This window comes from Centroberyx gerrardi, chromosome 13 (assembly GCF_048128805.1).
Source record: "Centroberyx gerrardi isolate f3 chromosome 13, fCenGer3.hap1.cur.20231027, whole genome shotgun sequence".
NCBI lineage: Eukaryota > Metazoa > Chordata > Actinopteri > Beryciformes > Berycidae > Centroberyx > Centroberyx gerrardi.
This window is the reverse complement of record NC_136009.1, coordinates 11,029,459-11,054,269: the sequence shown is the minus strand read 5'-3', so window position 1 is coordinate 11,054,269 and position 24,811 is coordinate 11,029,459.

The following is a 24,811-nucleotide window of genomic DNA, read 5'->3' as shown; positions in this document are numbered from 1 at the left end:
TTTAGTAGATTGTGCTGCAGAATCCCCCTGTCCTCTGAATACAACGAATACAAGTATTTCTGAAAACATTTATGTTTTTTTACATGTAAATGCTTTCCATTAATATCTAACAAGGTTATAACACCAAAGTAGGAAGCCATAATATGACATAGTCTACAGACAGCCGATCTCTGTGTCGATTCATTTGTTGGGACAGGCAGCCGTTGTTGGATGCGTTACCAGCCTGTGGATCGGAGAGCTGCATCCTACTGCTGACTGACCTGATGAGGACCAGGGAGCTAGAAGATGACCAGGCTCACTCCTACCTCACCACCATAGCCCTCATCCCTCATCCGTCGCCTCAGATCATCGACTCCATCAACGTAGGAACCACTGGGTTCTGTGACAGGAAAGATGACTTGAATCTCTCATCAAAACTAAATCCTGTATTCGGTCATTTTGGATGAGATATTTTGTCAAATTGATGTCGGCAGAAATGTCTTGTATAGAAATCTGTAAGAAAAGTAGCTGCTGCATCCATCCAAAGAAGTATATTTCATAATAATTTCTTAATTTTTTGGAGAAGGAAACTCATTAGCCTACACCCAGAGGCCCAGAGGCCCACCACATCTCTCTCTACTGTCTGTGTTAGGCCTTGCTGGAGATCTCAGAGGTGCGGTCCAAGGCCCTGCTAGCTGGATCATCCCTGGTCTATCTGCTGTGCCAGAGGTCCCGATCCCCCTGCAGCAATCTTCCTCAGGTACAGACCTTCATACAAACACTAGAGGAAACCCTGAGGGAAGGCTGCGAGGGAGAGGAACCCACAAGAACCAGAGAGGTACAGCAAGTGCACTTCACATTGATCAATGTTTTGTCACAAATTCACATAAACAATACCCAATCTGCATCTTTATGTCCTCCTACAGCTTCTTTATGCATTGAAATCAGTGGGAAACGCTGGTCCGTCTGCTTCAGCACTCGTTCCTCTGCTCAGCCGCTGTGCGCTTGGCCAATCAGCGGCAATAGAGCTGAGACTTGCTGCCATCCAAGCCTTCAGACGCATCCCCTGCTCTGCTGATGTGAGTTAATGCTGACACCGCTATTTTAGTCAATAGTGAAATGACATTTAGCAACAATGCCAACAGGAAGTGTTAGTGTCGAGTAATTCAGGTATTTTGCTGTTGAATTTGTGGAAAATAATAAGAAAAGATGAAACAACTCTCTTTTTGAGTTCCTTGGATTTTGGCAAAAATCAGATACATTTGAAAGATTGATGGCAGTGTAGGGAGCCAAATGAAGTGGTAATTGGTTCATGATGAGTTGAGGTGGAGGTGAAGAGGTGAGGAGGTGAGCGGGAGTCTGACATCAGTGATTGACAGCCGGTTTCCTCCTCAGAGGTCCTTGCTGTTGCAGCTGTACCGCTCCTCCCAGGAGGATCCGGAGGTCAGAATCGCCGCATACCAGCAGCTCATGCGCTGCCCCGACCCGGAGGCGCTCAGAGCGGTGAAGACGACTCTGAGCAACGAGACCTCCAGCCAAGGTCCGGTGTTAAGCTGCTGTTGTGAAGAGATGCTGCGGTTTATGGAGGGAATGTCCATAACGGCTTATTTCAGTGAAAATATTCCAGCAGTGGGAAGGAAAGGATACTATATCTGTGGGAGCCAAATACATCTAAATTTATGAATTTGTAATTTTGAAAACATCCTATTGTTTGATATATAGCCATTTGAGTTATTGATTGTTGACACTGGCTGATCGCTTGGCCCCTTATAGGTGTGATGGATGCTAAGGGGAAAAGGGAAGTGCAAGAGACAGATGATGGACTCCTTTTCAGACCTTTCATATCCTGACGCACACATAGATACCACAAATATTAATACTGAACAAGCTTCTTTTCCTTGTTCTGTTTGACATTATGAGCTTATTCTCCTCTCTGCTTCCTTGCTTACTTACTTCCTTACTTGTCTTTAGTGGGCTCCTTCGTGTGGAGTCACCTGACTAATGTCCTGAGGAGCGAGGATCCCATGAAGCAGGCCCTAATAGAGTCGCTGCCTGATGACATCATCAGCAGAGACTTTGAGGCAGAATTTTTGAAATACTCCTCCTATTCAGACTACACTGTTGGCTCAGGTAAAGATAGGTTCTCAGTTTAAAGATGGGCGCTCTGTCAACTTCAGACAAATGGTCAAATCGTATTAGAATGAATCATAATAGGAAGTTCTAGTCAAGTTCAAGTCTTAATTGTCCCTAATGGACAAATGGACTTAGTGCAAGGCAAACAACAAAATGCACATTAAATGGAGATAAAATACACAAACATACATGACACATTAAACAAAACAGTAAAACATCACCAATATTCACATTAAAGACATTTTGAGCCATCAGTAATGTTACTATGTACATAAAAGGTGATGCTGATGAGTAAGAGGATAATGAGGATGGTGATGCATTTTTAAGGTACATGTCAGCAGTCCATAGCACTGTTTCTTTTTCTTCGTTTTGTGTGTTTCAGGTATGGGAATCGCAAATCTGGAAGGATCTTTGGTTTTCTCCCCCAAGAGTTTTCTCCCAAGATCTGCCATGGCCAACCTGACGGTGTATTTTCATGGCAGAGCCCACAACCTCCTAGAAGTGAGTTGGATATCCTTTTGATTGAGAGTGTGTTATTTTGTTTAGAAAAAATGACATGTTGAATACATAAATTCTGATTCCCAATGTAGGTGGACCTTCATGTTGAAAATGCCGAACCGCTTTTGAAGAACATATTCGGTCACCGGTCGCACACCTCTGATCGAGAGCCCGCCGCTAGAAATGGAAGGCATGTGCAGTCGAAAGACAGGAGGAGGAGAAGAAGGAAAACAGAAGATGGTGAACATAGAGGAGGAAAAGAAACTTGTTCATCCAGTACCAACAATTATCTGAACCAAGCCAGGGCCATGGTGAGGCCACTGCACAGTTAACATTGTTATTACTGTTTAGTGTTATTGATTGACAGTTACCTCTACTGGGCTGGCATCTTGTTGCAGTGGTGTAGGTCACTGTGTGTGAATTGTACTGACAGAGCGGCTCTCTTGGCTCCTGGCAGGTTTAACATGTAAACATATTTATGTGGGTAGAGACCTGTCAAAGACCTGCTCTTGTCCAGCAGGTTGGGGGTTTGCAGTGGACTAATAGCCATTTACATTACATTTTAGATTTTAGGCTTTTAGCTGATGCTCATATCTAGATTGACTTCAATGCATCACTAGAATAAGCTTAAATTCCCCTTAAATTCACCAACATTACAAGTATTATACTACGGAATATAGCAAAATATCATGGCTTCCTTAACAAGGAGTAAAGAACATTAACTTTGAAGCAGGGAGAATGCTTATAGTTAATTTCATTAGATTTTAGAGAATGTAAAATAATTTAGTGTTTTTCTTTAGATTTCAGTAAAATGTCTAGTGGTGGAATAAGAGGAAGGAAATCATGTTGACCCAGAATCAAAATCCAGCAGTGAGATCTGTGGGACATGTCAGATGTTTGCTCTGTGTTCTCCAGTTGTCCGGCAGGAGCAGAGCGGAGCAGGACAGGCCCAGGTGCTGGGTGGGTGTGAAGGTGTTCGGTAATGAGCTCAGCCTGTCGACTTGCGATGACCTCTACACTCACATCCACCAGCTGTCTCTGAGCATGGCCGGCCTGGCTGTCAAACTGCTCAAGGTAACACTGTCCAGCAGAACTGTAGATGCCGTCTCTGGGTGTCACAGTCACTAAACTCCCTCTCTTTCTCATATACTCTCTCTTTCTTTTTCTCTCACTCTCTCTTGCTCTCTCTTGCTTCCTCTTCCAGGGTCAGGAGGTCCAGCTGAGCCACAGGGCGGTGCTGCTGACGGAGGAGCTGGTTTTGCCGTCTCTGTCTGGTATGCCCATCAAACTGGGCATCAACATGACCTCGCTCCTTTCACTGCGTCTGAAGGGCAACGCGAACTACAGGGAGACGACTCACTTCTCCCTGGCCGGCTACATCAAACCCAGGTATGTTCTGCATTAATTATAGTAAGTCCCCAATTCATGAGTACACATTTAAATGGGCAGTAAATGTCAGTTGGTACATGTTGTAGTCCATGCTCCTTGAGGTGAGTGATTAAAAAAATAAAAAATAAAATAAAAAGAAGACAGAAAAGAAAAAAAACATGAGGAAAGTAAAAGGCCATGTATTCATATGTATCTTTCTCCAACTAATGTAGTTTTCAGTAGTCATCAAATGTCATTTCTACTTACAAAACTGACTTTATTGTAGCAAGTGATTACATTAAAGACTCTGGACAACTATTCAAATGGTTAAAAGGGTTGACATTCTCACTAGTCATAGCCTAAAAGCACCCTAACCTGGCTGGTGGTGGACGATGTCAACATACACACATATACATTACATCCATAAATCACCCATACATTACATCCATATGATATCTGAGAAGCTACAACTTTGAATTTTGATTCTCACTAGTGTTGCTGGAATATCAGTAGTGACTCATCTCTCTGTTGTCAGTGCCTATGTGGGCCTGGCAGCCAGGATGGGTGTTGATGGTGCGTTGGGTCAGGCTGGTGTGGACTGGGTGTCGGAGCTGAGGAGCTCCACCAGTCTGGATGGCAGCGTTCATTTACAGGAGGGACAGGACCTCAGAGTCACCCTTAACACGCCCGAGGACCTCATGGACATCATCTCTCTCAGGTAAGTTTGGACTTTTTTTTTTTAAACTACTTAAGCATCAAACGTGCCATCCCAAATCAAATATTCTATGTCAGAATGTGTTGAGAAAGTTTCTGGGACTAACTTTAGTCACAATCCTCTACTGTCCCTAATACCAGGATTAAGAAAAGGTTGAGATACTGTATATTGGAAGGGCAAAAACTACAATGCTTGGGAAATGAAAGAGATGGAAAGGTTGAAATGTAATGAAACACTGTATGACACTGCCTTTTCTAAAAAAGGCAGTGTTCGTTCACCCTGCCAAAAGCAGGGTGAACGTCACAATTTCATGAAAATTCAGCAGATTCTTGAAAGCTGTGTGTCTCTATGATTATGTTTTGCTCTAAATTACTCTGACACAACACATGCCATTTGGTGGATGCTTTTATCTAAAGTGCCTTGCAGGATGATAAGGCCATCATTTTTGGTTTTCTAAAAAGGAAAAACACAGGTCTGAGTTGTCACACTGACATTGAATCATTGTGCTCCTACAGCAGCTTAAAGATTAAAGATTGATCTACAAATTTTTCTGTTGAAGTACACTGCACTGTAATTGCATAATTCTTGTGTAAATCCGTGTCCACAGTAATATAAATTATGGAGCCGAAATGTCAAACAATGTGTTGCTGCCAAAATATATGTGGAGCATACTGTGCCAACAGCCTGTGATTGTCAGTTAGTTTATTTTTCTGGCAGTGCTGTTGCTTTGAGAACTGTTTTGGATAATGGTTTCCATAACAGTGTGTGTAATTCTTGTGTTTACCAGCTCCAGAGTGTTTCAGGTTAGTGGAGACCACAGAGAGGAGATAAAAGGGCCAAAGAGTCGTATAGAGAAGACCACCTGCACACCAAAGACCTGTGAGTGTTTACATACTGTATCTGGCATTTTGTATGATACAGGAAAATTGTTGCACAGGTTCTTACAGTTGGATGTCTGAAAATGTACCCTTTACAATTGGTACTGGCTTGACATTTTGAAACACACCATGGTATAACATAATTTGTCTCGTCAATATTGGCTTTTCACAGATATATCTGAATCTGCATCAGTTTCTGCATTGATGCATGTGACCTTTTCACTTTTGTTGTGTGGGCTTGTACCATTGATTACTGTGGTTATATTTGTGAGTCTGTATCTGACTTTGCATCTGTCTGAGTAACTGTGACTATTTGGTTTAGCCATGTGCCTGTGCCCTGTCTGTCTGAATGTGGATTAAACCCATTCACACAGTACTTTAAACTAGTATTGTTCATTATCTATTATCATTATTATTATTATTATTATAGTATAGTATAGTAGTAGTAGTATTAGTACTAGTATTATTATTATCCAATATTATTAGCCGATATTGGCTGCCAATATTACCAATCCATATATGCCCATTTCTGTTGTCATTGTACTTACAGTATGTGGGCTGCGGGCACTGTAAGTTTTTGCTGAAGTCTTCTGTTGTTATTTTTGGTATTGTGAGTGTGTATCTGGGCTTAAGGGTGTGTGCTTGTGTGTGTGTGCACAGATGCTTGGGTGTGTGTGGTGAGTGTGATAGCAAGATAATGTATTTTTTTTCTCTGTTGTTTTTACGTATCATGTATAAATAAAGAATGTCAAATATATACCGATTTCACAGTATTATCTGATCTGGCATAAATTCACCTAATAATGCATCAATAAAATTATCACAAAAAGTGAGATTTTGGCCCAGTCAGTTGTAATAGATAGATGGTCACATTTACAGTAGTTGAGTTCTTTACAAAACACTGACAGACCTGTGCTTCCTCCCAGGGTCTAAGATGGTGGGCTGGCAGCTGTGCTCCAATGCCTCCTACCCTTTACCTGCTGTGGGGGTTTCACTTCCCCCTCCTGGTCCGGTCCACCTCTCCCTCAGGCTGCTGAAGCTGGACAGAGGTCTTCATTACTACCTGCTGGAGGCTGCCTACTCACTGCTCACACAGGTGCAGGGAAACATGAAGATCTACCCCGTTTTTGATGATTCTCTTTCTCTCTTGTCTTTGAGTTTTATCCGTGTGTTGCCTTGTGTGAGGTCTTCATGACCATTAGATATGTAGATGGTGTGGAATGGTCTAAGAGAGCTTGATGGTAGATTACTCTGTTAGTGTTTATGTCTGCACATTTCAATTTCATTTTTCAAGAGGTTCCTTTGAGACCATGCTATATACATTAATCAATACTCTCGACAATTGGAAACAGAGTGATACACAAGGCATTTTAGATCTTTTGGCAAGAAGTTGCTATCAAAAATCTTGGACAGCCAACCTGCTGAAGTGTAGTGTGTTGTTCTGGGGATGGACACCCAATGATGTCACACGTTGTGTTTCAGAGGGGCTCCTGGCTTCCCAGAGAGGCGTCCCTCCACCTCCTGCTGGCCACCCCACAGTCCTCTATCCCCAGGGACACGTCTCTGGACCTGGTCTTCAACCCCCACAGGCTGCTGCTCAAGATCAGACATCCGCTGAAAACCATCCACATACAAGGCAGGGCCACCGCAATCAAAGATCTGAACTGGTTTTAAGGCTTAGTGCTGAAAATCAGTGTTATTATATATATTTATATATATTTTCATTCGTTTTTAGTTTTATATAGTTTTGATTTTTTATTCAATTTCAGTTTAGTTTTAGTTAGTTTTCAGTGTGGGTTAGGTAATTTTTGTTTCGTTTTTTTTTATATATATATAAATGTTTAGTTTTTGTTTAGTTTTTATTTATTTATTTATTTTTTATATTTTATTTCGTTTTAGATAATAGACAAGTTTTAGATCAGTTTAAGTTTTTTCACAAAGTCTTGTTTTTATTTTTATTTCAGTTTATGTTTTTTAACACCTAGTTTTCAGTTTTCTTAGTTTAATTTACTGTAATAACTTGCTGAAAATGTGTTGTTTCCTCAGGGCAACTCGATCAAGAAAGGAACGTAAAGACAGGAAAGCTGGAGCTCTTGATTGATAGTGTTCATTATTATATCATGGTACGTATAATGATTTTCTGTGACGCTACAGTAGGTTGGGTTTTATCTCAAAGGGATTTCCCAGTGGTTTTGCCTTTTGATATCCAATCAAGAATGTTGATGTCTCCTATAGGGTTTAGTTGACACCCAGACCATCCTGTCAGAGCAGAGGACACGCTATCACCTGGAAGCCAAAATGGCCGCTGATGGACGTCCCATGATCCTCTCTGCTAATGTTACTCGTGGGTTGGGCAGGAAGACCAGCTTTTCTGCCACTGTGAAGAATGTGTTCAGAGAAACAGCCTCACTCTCAGGTATCCTATCAACACCAGCAATACCTAAAGAAATATTCTAAGTTGTGAACTCTATAAACAATAGCTGTTACTGATGACTGTCCTCAGTGGCTCTGGAGCGCAGACTGGACGACAGCAACAGACAATACTCTGTGGAGGCAGAGCTCCTCTTGCCTGGTGTGGTAGGCAGCAGGATCCTGGGACTGATGGAGCGGAAGGGTGGAGGGTGGAGCTCCGCGCTGAGGCTCAAATATGGTCTGGGAGGTGAGTGACTGTCTCAAGATTTCCTCAAGATCAACACATTTCTGAAGCCATCAGTTGAGCAACAGATGGGAGGTGCTTTTCTTTCATAGCATGACAGAGGAAAGAATACACTTGCACATAAGTTAACCTTTTTATCATGACATGTACGCCTGAATGCCACCCAGCTTTGTTCCTCTCTTAAAGCTGCACAAGGAAAGATTTTTATGTTAAAGTACACTCGTCTTATCGGCCTAAATCACAAAGCGGGGCTGCAATGGAGAAAAGCATCCCATCCCCTCTAATTGGTCCCTGCAGATTCACCCTATTTGCCTAAATTAAATTCTGGTGTCAGGTATGATCACTTCTCTGCTCACACAAAGTGGCACATCGAAACTTAACAGCAAAACAGCAGTGAGCAAATATATCAGTATTTTATTATTATTATTTTGTTTCTATATTAATTCGTAACTGTAATTAGTAACTATATTATTAGTAATATTAATATAATTATAAAACTATTATAATACTGAAATCCCACCATTATAAGATTATGTTGACCTTTAACCCCTGTACAGATGACGCCCGGCACCTGCGTCAGGAGTGCTACATGTCTCAGAGCCTGAGGAGTGAGAGAGACCCGAACCTGAGCTACATCATGAGAGCAGATCATGAGTTCTACTGCTCCAACACCGCTCACATCAACCACAAGGTAACTGCAGATAATCTTTCATGAACCCAGAAATTATTAGTTATTTCACACAAACTTTTAGGGCAAATTGTTACCCAGTTAAATTATTTTACTGGATTCTGTTATTTGGGTTTATTGGCCATGTACACTTGTGCTATTTTTTTTCCAGCTTTTGAGTATAAGACATGTGAGTTTTAGAGAGAGAGTATTTATGTGATTGTACTGTACTGTATGTGATGCCCAGATCCAACTGAGGCACGAGGAGAGCCCCAGCCACACCAAATGCTCCCTGGATATGAGCTATGGCAAACACTGGGACGAGATCAACAACAAGCGCACGCTCCTCCTAAGCCAGTCCTTCAAAAACCAGACCACACAAAACCACACCAGCTACACACTGGAGGTAAACAGAACCGGATCTGTGATGGTCTGTCATCTTTGTCTCAAATTACTCCTGCTCTTCTCCCACAAGACATAAGTCTGCAGCGGGTTTATCCAATCAAATACACACGCATGTGTATAATAAATGATTAAGGTCATAGCAGTCTTATATATTTTGATATACAGCAGTTTTGATCAAATCTACCTCCGTTTAACCACTGTGAGATAATCATTGTATTTTCATCTTTTAATAAACAGTAAGCACTTGTTCTTTGCCCACATGAATAGAAAACAACCACTCCACTGCTACTCACTTTCGTTCCAGTTCAGTCTCCAGGTGCCAGAGAAACATTTAACCTACAGGACGCAGCTGCTGCACTCTCACCTGAGAGAGAGCGGGTCTGAGAGCAGCACTCACCTCAAAGTCAACTACAATGACCTGATGCCTCTGGTGGCTGGACTACACTGGAAAAGCCCTCCCAGAGATGCCTTGCAGAAGAAATGGGAAGGTAAAAAACACTCTTATGGGAAAAGATGACTACGTAGACATACTTTTGTACTGAGATTTTGTAGTGTTATGTCCCTTTAATCATATTACATTATTTGACTTTTAATGTGTTTTGTTGGTATAAATAATATAAATTTAGAAGTTTTGCTGCTGATGTGCAGTGATTGCTGTATATCCTAACAGTATATACTCTACTCTACCTTTGCTTTCTTGACCAGGCACATTTAACATGGACACACCGTGGCTGTACGTCTACACTGCCCACAAGCTGAGCCAGCCCCAGCGCCACACACTGCAGCTCACCTCGGAGCTGACAGCCAGGAAGTGGCTGACCGTCCGTAACCTCATCCTGGAGGGCCTCTACCGGGACAGGGGCAGGGAGAGGGAGGTCCGCCTGGACCTCTACACACCAGCTGTCACCTACCTCAAAGTAAGCAGGGCAGAGGGGATCTTCATCTGAATACTCAAGGCACCAGTATTTAGTTTATTACACAGGACCTGCTAAACACTTAATACAGGATTTCCACACTTTTTCACTGATGAAATTCCCAAACTTTTCCATGACTTTTCCATGACCAAATTTTAATGAGACGAACAACTACACTAACTTCAGGTATTCATTTGTTTTTCACTTTAAAATGTAACTCTGTCAACAAAAACAGCAGCAACCAACAAGTTTGTTGTGACATTTGACAGTATTCAAGAAAAAAAATCATTAACTTCACAAATTAATTTCATGACTTTTACAAAACTTTTCTCCCTTTTATCAGTTTTTCATAACTTCTCCAGGCCTGGAACACTATTTTTAAATTCCATGACTGGTCCGGGTTTTCCAGGAAGTGGGAACCTTGTTAATAGTTTGTATGATCAGTATTTTATTTGTTAGCATTGGGCCGCATTAGCGTTGAAATGGCACCGAGCACATGACACCTGAGTGTACTGTCCCACCACCTCCTCCTCCTCTCGCCCTCTCTCCCCAGGCAGGTGGCTGGGGCGTGGTGGGGAAGCGGGGTGTGAAGGCCTCCTGCTCCTTCAGCTCGTTGTGGAGTCCTCCCCTGAGAGGGGACGTCTCTCTGGAGGCCTCCAAATACAGCCACACCCTGCAGATGGCCTCCAGCTACGGCAAACACAACCTCAGCCTCGCTGCAGCCCTCAAATCCACAGACAAGGTGGGTGGAGAAACTGGGGCTCTACGTCTGTGGAGTGGGTGTGTTAAATGCTTTTCATGACTTACATAACAAAAGTCTCTAATTTCTGATGTTCTAACCATCTATTACTGTCAACTAACCTATTTAAGAACTTGAAAAAGAAGCAAGTGATGTTGAAGATGACCTTGTCGGAGCCCAGGAGCCCGTCCACAGAGCTGGAGTTAGAGGGAGCAGTAGAGGAGCTGAGGAAGGACAAGAGGATGTACCAGAAGACCGCAATGCTCCGGCTTAGGTCTGCACTTCAGTTTGTTGATGTATTTCACAATGATGATGATGATGATGATGATGATATGACACAAAACAGTTCTGACGATGAAGATGTTGTTGACCGTAACAACATCCTCTCGCGCAGACAGCCGTTCCAGACCTTTCCTCAGAGTCTCCTCCTGCGGGAGACTTTCACCATTGACCTCCTCAAAGGCCTCTACATCCTGGAGTCCAGAGCTGGTTTCCATGGCAACAGAGAGGTCGTTCACACCCTCACCCTCGGCTACCAACCGCCGAGCCCTTTTGTGAGTTGAGAACAATTTAACGCACAAATTCACCACATAACATTTGAAGAGGCAGGGTGGGGTGTTATGAATAACAATACACTTAATTTCTTTAGATCTGGGCAAAAAGACTGATTTCTCTTTTCAATGATTTCCATTTTTTGTGAATCTCCATGTTTAGGTTTGCTCTGCCCTGATACATCCTTTCAGCTCTTACACTATTCCATCAGACTCAGAAATCTGTGTGACTATATCCAGCAACCAGGTACACTGCTATCCTTCATAACTCACAACACTGACCCAAAATACACAATAATAGTTTAATTTGAAGGCAACAACTTATGAAACTTTGCAATATGGGACACTCTTCTACAGACCCAGAGAGAGGTACAAGGGAGGTTGCGAATCGGTAGCAAGGACAGACTGACGTTCTTTGGACAGGTTCAGTTGAACCCTCAAGACTCAAGACACCATGCGGTAAAAGTTAGAGCCAACCTCACCCACCAACTCCAGGTAAATGCTCTACTGGGGAAAATAAAGTTTTTATTGATAAAACAGCAGCAACTGATGAAATATTTCACATTTATGTTGGGCAAACTGCTGATTTTCTATGGTGTATATGTTCATTGAGGTCAGAGGTGTAATATTTGGTGCACGGTCACCTCCGAAAGTATATTTATAGTATAGAGAGAGGCCAACTGTTGAAATCCGTGTCCGTTGCTCAATTCACTATCATTGCTGTTACAGCTGCAACTCCCCTCCTCTGCCATAATGGAGGGAGATGTATGTTGGGACCCCAAAAACAACACTGTCTTTGATTATCTGGCCAGAGGGAAATTGAGGATAGAGCGGCAGGAGTGCCAAGTGAGTAACACCAACTGTACATTTCAGTCGTTTCTTGTTTGATTGTTTCTCATAAATGAGTGGTACCAATAGATCAGTAAAATGTTTTTTTGTTTTTTTTTAGTTTTCTGTACGCCTGAATGGAACATCAGGCAGAGTTGGTCTGTATTCCTCTCTCAGTCATCCCTTCAAATCCAAGATTCCTAAGACATTAGAGGTGGGTTATGCTTGTGTTGTGTCATTTTACAGCATATATTGTTCACAAAATATAAAAGGTCTAGGGAAGAGGCTAGTCGTTTTTGAAGGCCCAGGGTAAATTAAATTTGCAGATAACATAACAAAATCTGTCTTTTAGCCTCCTAGTTATACTGCACAATGTTATTGATATGTCATTTTGATGTTTCACATTTCAAGGCGGAGGCCACTGCAGACATATCTATGGTGGGTAGAGGGAGTAGCTCGGTGCATGTGAGGGCTGATGGGAAGGACAGAGTGCTGCTGGACGCCCAGATGTCCCACTCCCTCCAGAGGGGAGACAGAGCCGTGGGCCTGAGGCTGAACCTCTCCCAGAGCCTGCTGCCTACCGCCACTGACCTGCACCTAGACATGGCTGCCAACGTCTCCTCAGACAGGTGTGTCAGCGTTATGCCTGTGTTCCTTTATACTGTGTCTGATTTATTTTATCGCTTGTTAGTTGAAAGGTCTGGGTCTACACTTCTGTCTTCATCAGCTACACAGCGTCTAGTTTATCCAGTGTTGACTGTCTACTTATCCACTTTTAAACAGCAAGGGTCTGATATCACTTATTGCAGGTTTAACATTTGAACTCATATTACTTTGCATTTCTGTGCTCTGCTTGTCTCCTGCACTCCCAGTGTGTCCATGCATGGCTCCTACACCCAGGGACATGAGGTCTTGCTGGCCCAGGTGGGAGGCTCTCTGAACCACACTCAGGGTCTCCAGCTGGCTGTGTCTGGGGACCTGAGGCACTCCATGGCCAGCCTCACCTCTCTGCCCTCGGCCCTGGGGTTAGATGGGGCGCTGGGACAGTCCGACACACTCACCGAAGGTAAAGGTTCATTTGGAAATGCTAATCATAGTAGTAAGTTTTGCATCATGTTTTGAGTCAGTTTTACTTTGAATTGCCTTTGTTTGGCTGTACAGTATGGAATTTCCTTAGCTTTGTAACCCTACTAAAAATTCCAAGTAAGGGGACGTCATTTGACATTTCTTTGGCACGTGCGTGTGCACGTTGCAGGCCATTTGAGAGTTCGAGTGTTGGAGGCCTTGTACAGTGTGGAGCTGAGGCATCAGGAGGATCCCGGAGAATCTTGGGACGGAGAAGATGAAGAGGGCATGATGGGAAAAGAATCCAGCAGGGCTCGTGATTGGCTGTGTGCTCGGTCGGGGGCGGAGTCTTTGTGTGTGAACGTGAGTCGCGAACTGGGAGGTCAAGGGAGGGGTGGGGTCTACGCCCAACTCTCTCACTCTTCCCACCTGCTCAGTGCCACAGGTAATCACTATTGTTATATATCAAAGTGTTTTCTCTTTCTCTCTCTCTCTCTCTCTCTCTCTCTCTCTCTCTCTCTCTCTCTCTCTCTCTCGTCCCCCAGATACCAAGTGTAGGCTTGGCACTAAGGGGCACAACCTCTCAAATACATTTCTCTTTCTTCTGGATGCAGGTATACCTGCTAACAGCAGTGCCCAGGTGAGCTGGGCCCAGGAGGCTGGTGGACTCTCAGTCCTGGCAGAGCTGCAGGCTGGGGCTGAAAACCTGACGGCTGAGTTTAATGGGGGCAGGACAGGTCAGCCTCTCCCAGGATGGGAGTTCCTCTCCAGGCTGCAGCACCAAATCAAACCCCTGCTGAAAAGGGGCCTGTCAAGTTCCATACAAGCCAAAGCACATTACCAGGTGCAGGACTATTGTAATGATCAACTTTAGCTTGTTCAATTTTCATTTCAGTTCTTTATTGGCCCACAGGGGGAAATTCAGTTCAATTTATTAAAAACTTCAAACTCATTTCTGTCTTCTGTCTGACTTATCCTCTGTCTTTCTTTTGTTTTGCCTTTCTCACCTCTTCAGGTGGAAACAGAGGGAGTGAACACAGGTTTGGTCCTTCACATGGAGGAGGAGAAAATGGCTGACATCTTTCTTAATGTTGGAACAAATAACAGCACGGCTAGATTGGTAGCATCTCTATGGCAACAGATGAGGCAGCTCAAGGGAGTGATACCCACCTCTTTACAGGTGAAATGTACATATAATACACAAAGCTCCCTTCCAAATTTGTTTCTGCACTGTCCGATATGCATGTGTCTGTTTGAAGCATTGTACTTAATTCAATATGCAGAATGCATTATAATTTAAAATGTAAAGCTAGATGAAACAGAGTATTTCAACATAAAAAGTGTGTTCTTTCATAATAATGCCTCAGATTAGTACATTGGTGTAGCAGAATGTTTTATGTCTCTGCTGCAGTGTTCTGTAATCCCTCTGTGAAATCCTTCAATCTTCTCTCCCAGTTTTTCCTTTGAAAAACAAACTTTGCTAACAGGGGGTTTTGTTTTCACAGATGAACTGCACGGGGGACGCCACTGCAGACCGCCTCTCAGGCCAATGCTACGGAAGTGTGGCTGGCCGCCCTGTGGAGGTACGAGCCTTTCGCTCCTATAGACCACACAGCAGGCTCTGCTACGGCCTGGCGCTAGCTCACCTTAGCCTCAGTGCTCAAGCTAAAGGCTGTTACAGTCCCCATGGTCAGACAGAGATCAGGGCTAACCTCACCCATTCTTCCAGGCTACTGCTGATGTCCCTGGGCCTGCCCACCAACTCTAGTCTCAGGCTTCTGCTGCGGCCTGGGCCTCTGAGGTGGGCACTGGGGATGGGGTTGGCGGCTGGCCCTTGGAGAGCGGACTTGAGTGTGGGACTGAGGCTGGAGATGGCCGGGCTCTATGGCTGGCATGGGCTGGTTGAGTATGGGACCCCCGGTGTTACACACAAGGCTGAGGTGACGGGTCGGATGAGGTTGGAAAGCTGGTGTCACGTCTGGGTGGATGTCAGCGGAGCGTGGGACTCAGTCAGCTCCAGTCTGTTGGTGTCTGTCCGGTGTGGAGGGGTGGGGAGGCTGGTTTGGATGCAGGTTAGGGGCAGTGAGGGGGGGGCACCACACAGGACCTCCCTAGCCATACGTGGAAGAGCTGGGAAAGATGGACTCAAAGGTTCTCTGGGTTTAGAAAACCAACAGGACTCCCTCCAGTGCCTGTTGTCAGTATTACTAAAGGACCATAAGGCTGAGGTGGGCTGGACCCTCCAGCACCACTGGGCCTCTCTGGCCTCCACCATCCCAGAGAGAGTGGACCTCCAAGGGTCAGGCCAGCTCCTGGATACCTCCCTCTCTGGAAGTGCCCGGGTCTCTTTCGACACCCGTTCTGCCCAGCTAGACGTCACTTCTGCCTGGGAGCCCTACGCCTCCCTCAGGGTCACGCTCCAGCATAACTTGGCCACGCTAATGTCTGCTGGTGTACCAGAGGGACTCACTGTTAGCATGTTGTCCGGGTCCAGTCAAGCCCGGTTGGAGGTAGAGAGTGATGTGTGCTCTGTGCTCATCCTGGGGAATCAACAGAGGGGAAGAGAGGACAGGAGGACCAGCTGGAGCGTTTCTGTCCGTCAGCGATGTGTCTTACTGAAGGTTAGACAGGAAACATGGGGGCAAGAGAAAGTCCCAGAAAACATGTTTCCCAGCAGAAGGAAAGGAACAGAGACATCTTCACATTGGAGATGACTTTACTCTTTCCATTACAGTGCAGCAATGATGACACCGATACTGTATGATACTGTATAAGCATTTTTTCACTAATGTTAAAATGCCACACATGAGTCTCAAAGCTGGAAGACTTTATGGCAACGCAACCTCATTATGTTAATACTAGTATCTGATCTGTTTGGATGGGCTGAAGAATGGTCTTGGTCCTAGTCCTTTGAGATTTTTTCTATCTTTCCTCCACAGACTCTCCTGCCTCCTCAGTCCTCAGTGAATGTCTCCATCAACCACTCCGGGTGCTCCACAAATCTGGATACACATCTCCAGGCTGGGGGAGAAGAGAAGGGCAGCCTAAGTCTGTCTGTAGCCTGCCACCCCCACCTTAGGCTCAGGGCCTCCATCCAGCACTCCATAGAGGGGATACAGGCCCTGGGCTTTCCCACTCGTGGTGCTTTGGTCCTGGGTGTCTCCACTGCAAACCTCCCTGGTGTGGAGGTGGGCTTGGAGCTGGGACACTGCTATTTCAGGGTTAATTTGGGGGAGACCAAGGCTTCAGAGACAGAGAGAAACCAGTCTTCTTATGCTGTCAATGTGACCAACTACTGTCCTGCTCTACAGGTAAGGAAACCAATCATTTTGTGTGATTTAAAGGATTAGCCTGTGAAAACCTGAATTCCTCTTTACTGTTTATGTTATAAATATGCGTTATCTCTAATTGTGAACATCAGTCATTTCCACCCCTTACGTCTCAGTTATGAGCCCTGAGTTTTCCTACGTGACGCACCCTTATTCATATTAACAAAGCTTCCTTTGAAATAGGATTCCTGCCCGCTATAAGGTCAAGCTGGAGCTCATTTGTCACTGGCAACAGAGCAGAACGACACCAGAGATGACATATCTGTATTTCTTCTCCACTTCAGAGCAGGCTTTGGTGATAAAGTGTGTTTGGTCTACCAGCAAGATCTTCCTGTAGATGAAATTGTGAGAACTTTGTGTGAATGGTAGGGGTTTGTGGATGCAGCTGAAACGGAGTCCATTTTGCCATCTGGAGAATCAAATGGCGGTCAGGAGGAGGGGGATTTGTGTTGAGGGGACAGGGAGAAGTTTTTAGGTTGTAAAACTATATTTTATTAAGCCATTTCAGAACGAATGTGATTTTGAGATATATACTTGAATTCCCCCCTTGAATGATTCATATTGTTTTCATCCGTCATCCATGTGTGTGTATTTGTGTGTGATCGTCAGTGTTGGGGAATGTTACTAAAACGCAGCTAGTTCTTTCACATTGTTACTAACCTTAAAAAATAACTAGTTACATTACAAAGTTAGTCTTTATTAAGAGCAACTTGTTAGAGTGCTTCGGCGATACTTATTTCAAAAACATGTAGCACCGTAGCAATATGGCTTCTGCTGAGTGTTGTCGTTCATTGTTTTGAAATGCAATGCAAGACTATCGCTGTGTTTTTAAAACAATAAGATAATCTCATTCATATCAAGCAGGCTTAGCTTGCATTTTAAACAGCATGTTGCCTGCACAAGATGCCATAAGATTTTCATTTTTTTATACTTCTAAACACTGTGAAATAAAAAGTAAAAATAACAACATTCTTTTTTTTTTTTTTTAAAAAGCAACCAATAATGCATTACAGGAACTGAAAAATTTAAGTTACTAGTTACCACAAAAAAGTAATCTGATTACCTCAACACGAATGAACATTCTCCACCTGTGTTTGTGTGTCTTTGTTCCCTAGGGAACGATCCTCCCAGTCTCTCTGGTTCTTCAGGGCCTCCTGGCAGTATTCCCCTGCCAGCTGACCTTGTCCTCCACGCTGAGGGCAGACAACCAGGACCTCACACTGGAGCTGGGCCAGTCCTGCAGGCCCCCGCGCCTATCTGGGACCCTCACTCACTCCTTCCCCGGGCTGAGGAGCCGAGGCCTGCCCCAAACGACCACCATAGAGGCCTCTGCCCCCGGCGGCCCAGGCCAAGCTGGGGCTCTGCTGATTAAAGCTGGGGCGTGTCACATCAGAGCTGAAGGAATCATGGAGGCTGCAGGAAGGACGCAGTGGCTCTGGGCTGTGGAGTCTGAGTGCCCATTCTTACAGGTAGGGCTTTGTGTATGCCAATTACAAAAGCTGTGATGTATTAGATAGTTGCACTATGGACCAGGCTGTGTCTGTCCGTCTGTCCATCAAATGTGATATCTCAGGTGGCAGCTGAGACACCACTGGTCTGATTTTACTGAAAATTGGAGGAATGATTTTTTAAATCAAATATAATACCTCAGACGCCACTGGTCCGATTTTGACGAAACTTGGAGAAATTACATATTTTGTCACTGTGTTTTGGAATTTACAAGAATACACTAATTGGCCTGATGAGGGCGCTATAATTAAAGCTCAGAATTTCAAACTTTCTAAGGCCCTAACACCTACTCTGTAAGTCTGACTCACTGACAAAACTGGCAGCACACATCCAGTTATTCTTACAAATTACACTGATTGCCTAATGAGGTTACAATTTTAAACAACATGTTTACTTGTTTAAGTTTTTATGTTAATAGTAAAGCCACTGGTCTTGGTCTCCCCTCAGGCCCATTTGAATGGCTCAGTGTGGCAGGACAGCCAGGGCGTCTGGACAGCCAAGGTGGACACTGGTGTGGAGGGCAATAGGGGTTCCCTATGGCTGAATGCAAGGGCCAGACCTGAGCTGAGGCTGGAGAGCGAACTCAGTCACAACCTCCCTGCTCTCAGAAGTTTACCAGAACACGGCAGGCTGCTAGTAACCGGCAGGGCTGGAGCAGAGGGATATGACACTGAAGCCCTGATACAGATGGAGGAGTGCGCTGTCAGAGCCAGGGGGGCTGTCATATCACGGCCAGACCTGCAGGGGTCGCTGGTGTATTACAACAACTGCACAGTGCTGCAGGTAGAGTGCAGATGTCACAGATAATGCTTTCTTTCACTGTTATCCACACTACAATGTGGAGGGGTTTGGCTTACAGTTAAATAATTGATCTGTCAGTCTACTTGCTGCCTATCAAGTCCATCCATAATATCAAATCCTATTTGTGCTTGTAGGAGTGGGGGAGTCCGAACAGGATGCAGGCCTCTGGGTCCTTGGTTGTCTCCCAGACTCTTCTTGAATCTCAGGTCTCCATGGCAATAGACAACAGAGAACTACAGGCTTTAATGGCCCTGAAGAAAATGAAGGTGTGGAAATACACTGAAACACCAGTGGTTTTACATATGTAGCATTTTGAAATTTAGATTGTTTGCCCTTCATGTGCAAAATCTACCTCTCAATCATAAAATGATACACAGCGTACATTTTGCTGTTTAGAGACCATGTGGTGTGATCCCATGTAGCATGATTCTGTGTTGTTTTTCAGGATAAAAATGAAGCATCAATCCATCTCAACCACTCTGTGCCCCTGTTGAAGAAGGTGGGTCTCCCTACCGATGCTGCTTTGACAATGAACACCGGGAACCATGGCAATGGCTCGTACTATTTCCTATCGCGCTGCAGTACAGGCAATCAACAGGTAGGTGGCAATAACAGCACATGCTCTTGAAAACCACACTAGCCAGTAATCCATGTGGCCAGTTTAGGGTTTGTCAGGTCCAGGGCCAATATACTATCTTTAGAGCATGACATCAAAAGCATAACACTATTTATTAATCTATAGCCACTGCCCAGCTGACAAATCGTCTCTGCTGGCAGCAAGATGCAGAGAGAAACATAAGAAATTTATTTTGGGTTAACTCAGCAGAATGAATAAGGACCAACCCTGGCTGGCCCTGTTTGAAGCCAGATCACAGTGGAGGGTCCTCAAAATGTGCAGTTTTTGTTCACGACTTCACTGTGAAGGCTACAATTGATGTGATATTCTGAATGTTTTACAGTTAACGCAAGAGATGACAGTGGCAAAGACGTCTGAGTCAGTGACAGTCAAGAGTCTTTTTAGGCACACAGTGAACTGTCTGAAGAAATTGGGAGTCCCTGGAAACAACAGCATCAAGGTTAGAAACTCATAAATGGATTTAAGCAGGGTGCGATTTGTAAAAAAAACAGAGGGGGGGATATTTTTGGAATGTATTTTTGCCGGGTGATATTTTACACAAGGAGGTGTGAAAATGAAAAATACAAGTGCAAACCCCTATCATACACATATTATTGTTCCCCAACAAATTCTATCCATATATGTCCATATATATCATATATGACCATATACGTATGTCATATATGAGCCACAGAGAGAGAGAGAGAGAGATTCTGAGTAGGAGAATGCCGTGTATGCATGCTTGCATACCTCCACGCAAGCATGCATACACTCATGCATGCTTGTGTCAGCTCCCAGTGAGTATAGCTATGTGGCAAAGAGAAGGATAATATAAAAGAGGGAATTTGTGCGACATTTTATTTTGAGCCTTAAATGTAATACATGCGTGCGTTAACATCCCTTTTCTACAAGCCTGATTTCTATTCTAGTGGAGTAAATAGGTTTACATATTGTCACCATATCGTACAGTAATGTGGGAATAGGAATAACGCACATCAGATAATAAATCAGACCTACTGGTGTGATCAATCGGGCCATTATGGCTCAAAATATACAGCGGTGCCGGTGCGTAATGGCTGTGAGTAATACAGTGGCTGCTTTGGCATGAATCTACAGTTTTATGCGTCTGGCCCGCAGGTGATGCCAGCACATGTTTGTGGACAGCAGCGATGCTGACGTAAGGAAGAAAGATTTATCACATACCGTTCTTTTAGCAAAACAATTAATGTTGATGACGGACCTCCTTTTCTTTTTACACTTGGTCGCCCTTCTTTTATCCACAGCTCTGCAAATGTATGAGCTGGAAAGAACGCACCTTCTATAATCCATGCGGGTTTTTTTGGAAGTTGTTTGCGCCATGTACGGTCATATTGGAGAAATACATGTATTTAATTTACTGACAGAATAAAACATGCCAGAGAGTGGGGGAAAGCGTGTCCCCACCTGTGATTGCATTTCATTGCGCAATCTAACTGTCGGGAATAGGAAATGCATTTATTTAATTCAGTCTGACCAGAAGCAGGGATAAAACGTATCCCCACCGGCGATAAAAATGAATGACCAGAGTGGGGGATATCAAAAGCAGAGGGAGGGAAATCCCCCCCATCCCCCCCATTCCCCCCATCCCCCCCGGCAATTCGCACCCTGGATTTAACCAATTAACCATCAAGGATCGATCAGTCCATGGTGTCTGCCTATATGTGCTGTGCTGCACTGCAGACTCCATTTGACCATGGTTGGAAGTCAAAGGCATAAACAGTTTGAGACTACAATAATTTTGTCCTGATATATAGATAGTGACATCACAAAATGCCTCATCTCATCTATAAAATGCTTTCAGATATATACAGGTAGATTTTGAAAAGAATGTGAAGAGGAATATAGACTTTGTGAATGGACAGTGGGGCCACTCTTCCACTATAATAACCCTTGTGCTCTAATATCTTCTGTGGTCCCCTGCTGTCTGCCTGCACCATACTTTAAGTTTTACAGTTTACTTTTTTTTAAAATTTGTAATACATTGTTTCATTTTTCAAATTACATCACATGAAGTTTTCCATACCTTTTCAGAAAGAAAACTAATTGCAGATTTGAAAAGCAAATGTTTTCTAGCAATAGCCTCCCAACAATTTGGTGTAAAGAGGATGCAAATTTTGCCAGGTACTAACATGCACTCATGTGTTTTTGAAAATCTCTGTTTATGCCAGATGCTAAATTTCACTGTGACTATGTGCGCAGATAGAACTCGGTTCTGGTGAGGGGAAGACTTTGAGCTTGCAATCCCAATTTGGAGTTCATCACTCGGGCTTGAGGCTCAAAATGAATTGCTTCCCCATGACCACGGAGTTAAGAGGAACCATGTGGCACAGCTGGTCATGGCTACAGAACAGAGGACTGCCACTCATTACAGAGGTAATGTAATATAACAGCATGCAACAACCCCTAAAAAAATTAAATGTTCATTATCTCTTGTTCGTCTCCTTTGTTTTATTGATATATTGATTGCCTGATCTGATGAGATCATCCATATTTCCCTCTGACTCATGGGCATGGCTTCTCTTTTCTGTTTGTTATATAGTGTGGCTTAAAGGTTAAATGTGCAATGTTCCTGCTTTATTGAAGTATAATGCCTAGTAAATATCAGCAGAGGTTCCCGAATGGTAGTGAGTGAAACAAAGTGAACAGCCATGGCGCACGCACTGCAGAGATTTCTGCATTCAAAAACACAGGAGCTGGCGGCAGTTAATGTTTTTGTTGTTTGAAGACCCTCCTGCCATGCCAAGGTCCATTCAAAAATCTGTCAATTTGTTTTTGCCTTGCTTATCAGCAAAAACACACACAAACACATCGGGAAATGTAATTTAAGACTTCATTACTAATCTGTAGGGTGTTCTGGTAAATTTGGCATGTATATAATCCTCCAAACAGCTCGAATTTTAATGGACGGCTTGTTGCTGAACGATAGAGGCCAGCATTGGACCAGAAATTACACATAGACCCTTTAAACATGTCCTCGTTTCTCCCTGTGAAAAGCATACTCAACTTTGTGAATTAGGGTTGTAACAAAAAACGAGACTCTCAAAATGACTCTCACCTTTCCTGTCCCAGGGCCTGTGCTCCATCCAGGGCGGCTTCTCTCAGCTTCAGTCCAAGGCTCAGCTCACTGTGGACAAACACAAGCTGCTTGACTCCGGCTTGAATGTCAGTGTAGCTGATGGACGTCTGGCCATGCTGCTCTCCTACAGTCCACCTGCCTCCTCTCAAACAGGGACACGACACAGTCTGGACACCGCCCTCACTGCTCAGTTCAAAGGTCACATTGCTTAGACACTTGGTTATACATTTTTTGTGCAGTCTGACTACTCTGTCAATTACTTTAATATTGTCTCCTGAAGCTCACTATTCCTAAATATTTCTACAGTTGTTTCCCAGTATACGTAGAACCAAATAAAAGAGGACAAGACAGTGACACCATCACAGTAGTGTCTGTATTAGATGGATTATATTCAACAAGCTTATGGGCCTGGCAGGTTCTCATTAGCCCCCTTTCCACTGAGGGCCAAACCTGGTGCTTGAACTTAGTTCCAGAGTTCCTGACCCCTTTCCACTGGGTTGGCCTAGGCCAAAACAGGGCTAGTCCGGGAACTCAAGCCCCACTTCTTGGGCCTTCCAAATCCTCAGGGCCAAAGCTGTTAGCCCTGATTCTTATACATCATCACATTCTATATTTTTTCAAATAGGGGGTGTTGCTTAGTAACGTCTGTAACTGAGTGCAGCCCTACCTACATTAATGAGCATCTACCTGTGTAGGTATGTTACTTCTTAAATCTGCATTACTTTACTTCTTAAATCTGCATTACTTTCAGCTGCTATCTTAGAACCCCCCCCCCCCCCCCCAAAAAAAAAAAATACATCTTGCTACACATAGAAAAATAAGACTGTTACAGGTTGGAAACTACTTTTTAGCCTGGTACCGTATATTAAAACCAACATTGGTCTTATTTAGCTGTCTAGAAAATACCCCAATTGCTATCACGCGCTTTCCAAGTTTGACACACACGGTAGTAAAGGACTAATGTTGAAGGGGAAAAAAATGCCTTTGCTTACGCAGGCAAGGCAGTTTTTTTTTTTAATTCTTCTTTTTTTTTTTTGCCTTCAGTAGGCGTTTAAATCACTACCCAGCAATGACACTTTGTTTTTTTATGTGAATGATGTTAGCCTCATCCTGCAACCTTCTTCTTTTTTAAAACTTCCCACAAAGTAATTAAAACTAATGTTAACGATTATACGGTACATTTGACAGCAGCGTTGTCTGCCATGTTTGATGACTAGCAGTTGTGTAAGTTAGTTGTCATGGTTACGCAGGGACCAGGTTGCTCAGTGGAAACACTTCAACAAGTTTAGCCCAGTGCTTAAGTTCCAGGCTAGAGTTCCTGGGCCAAAGTTCTTGGGCTTAAGGCTGTGTTTGTTCAAGTGTGAAAGCCGCAGAACATAAAAATACAGTACATATAAATTAGGCATGGCACCTACTTCACATACCCATAATACCCTTATATTTTATTGCTTATTTTAATCCCCACTAACTGGTGCTAAAGCAGCAGCTGCTCTTCCTGGGATCCATACAAAAAACAGAGAACACAAAAAGCACACGAGAAGTAGCAGAAAAAACAGTACATACATACAATACCTACATACAAGACTGAATTATATATCAAAATAAAACAGACAATAAAAAACAGACAAAAAACAAAGGACCCTTTAGGACATTCTTTACTGTGATTATGGATATGAGACCCTCTCAGGTATTATTGCTATAATCAATACCAACTGTACTGTGGTCCGCCTGCAGGTCCCCTGCGGAGTGTGTCAATAGATGTGCGCTGCACAAACTGGAGGGTCCGTGTGGTGGGGGATGTTGGGGGCTGGGCGACACATGGGTCCAAGGAGGCCAGAGTTACTCTGAAGCACAACATTCAGGGACAAATTAGCCCTGTCTTACAGGTGAGGATAGCATGCACTCAAATTCCCACAACACAATATATTCTGGGGTTTTTTTCTTTATTTAAGTGTGCTGTCATACAGTCCAGCATGTAGTTAGAATAATAGGCACTGTTTCGTGTCAGCGGAGGCAGAAGGATTATGCTTGGCTGCTTGCTGCAT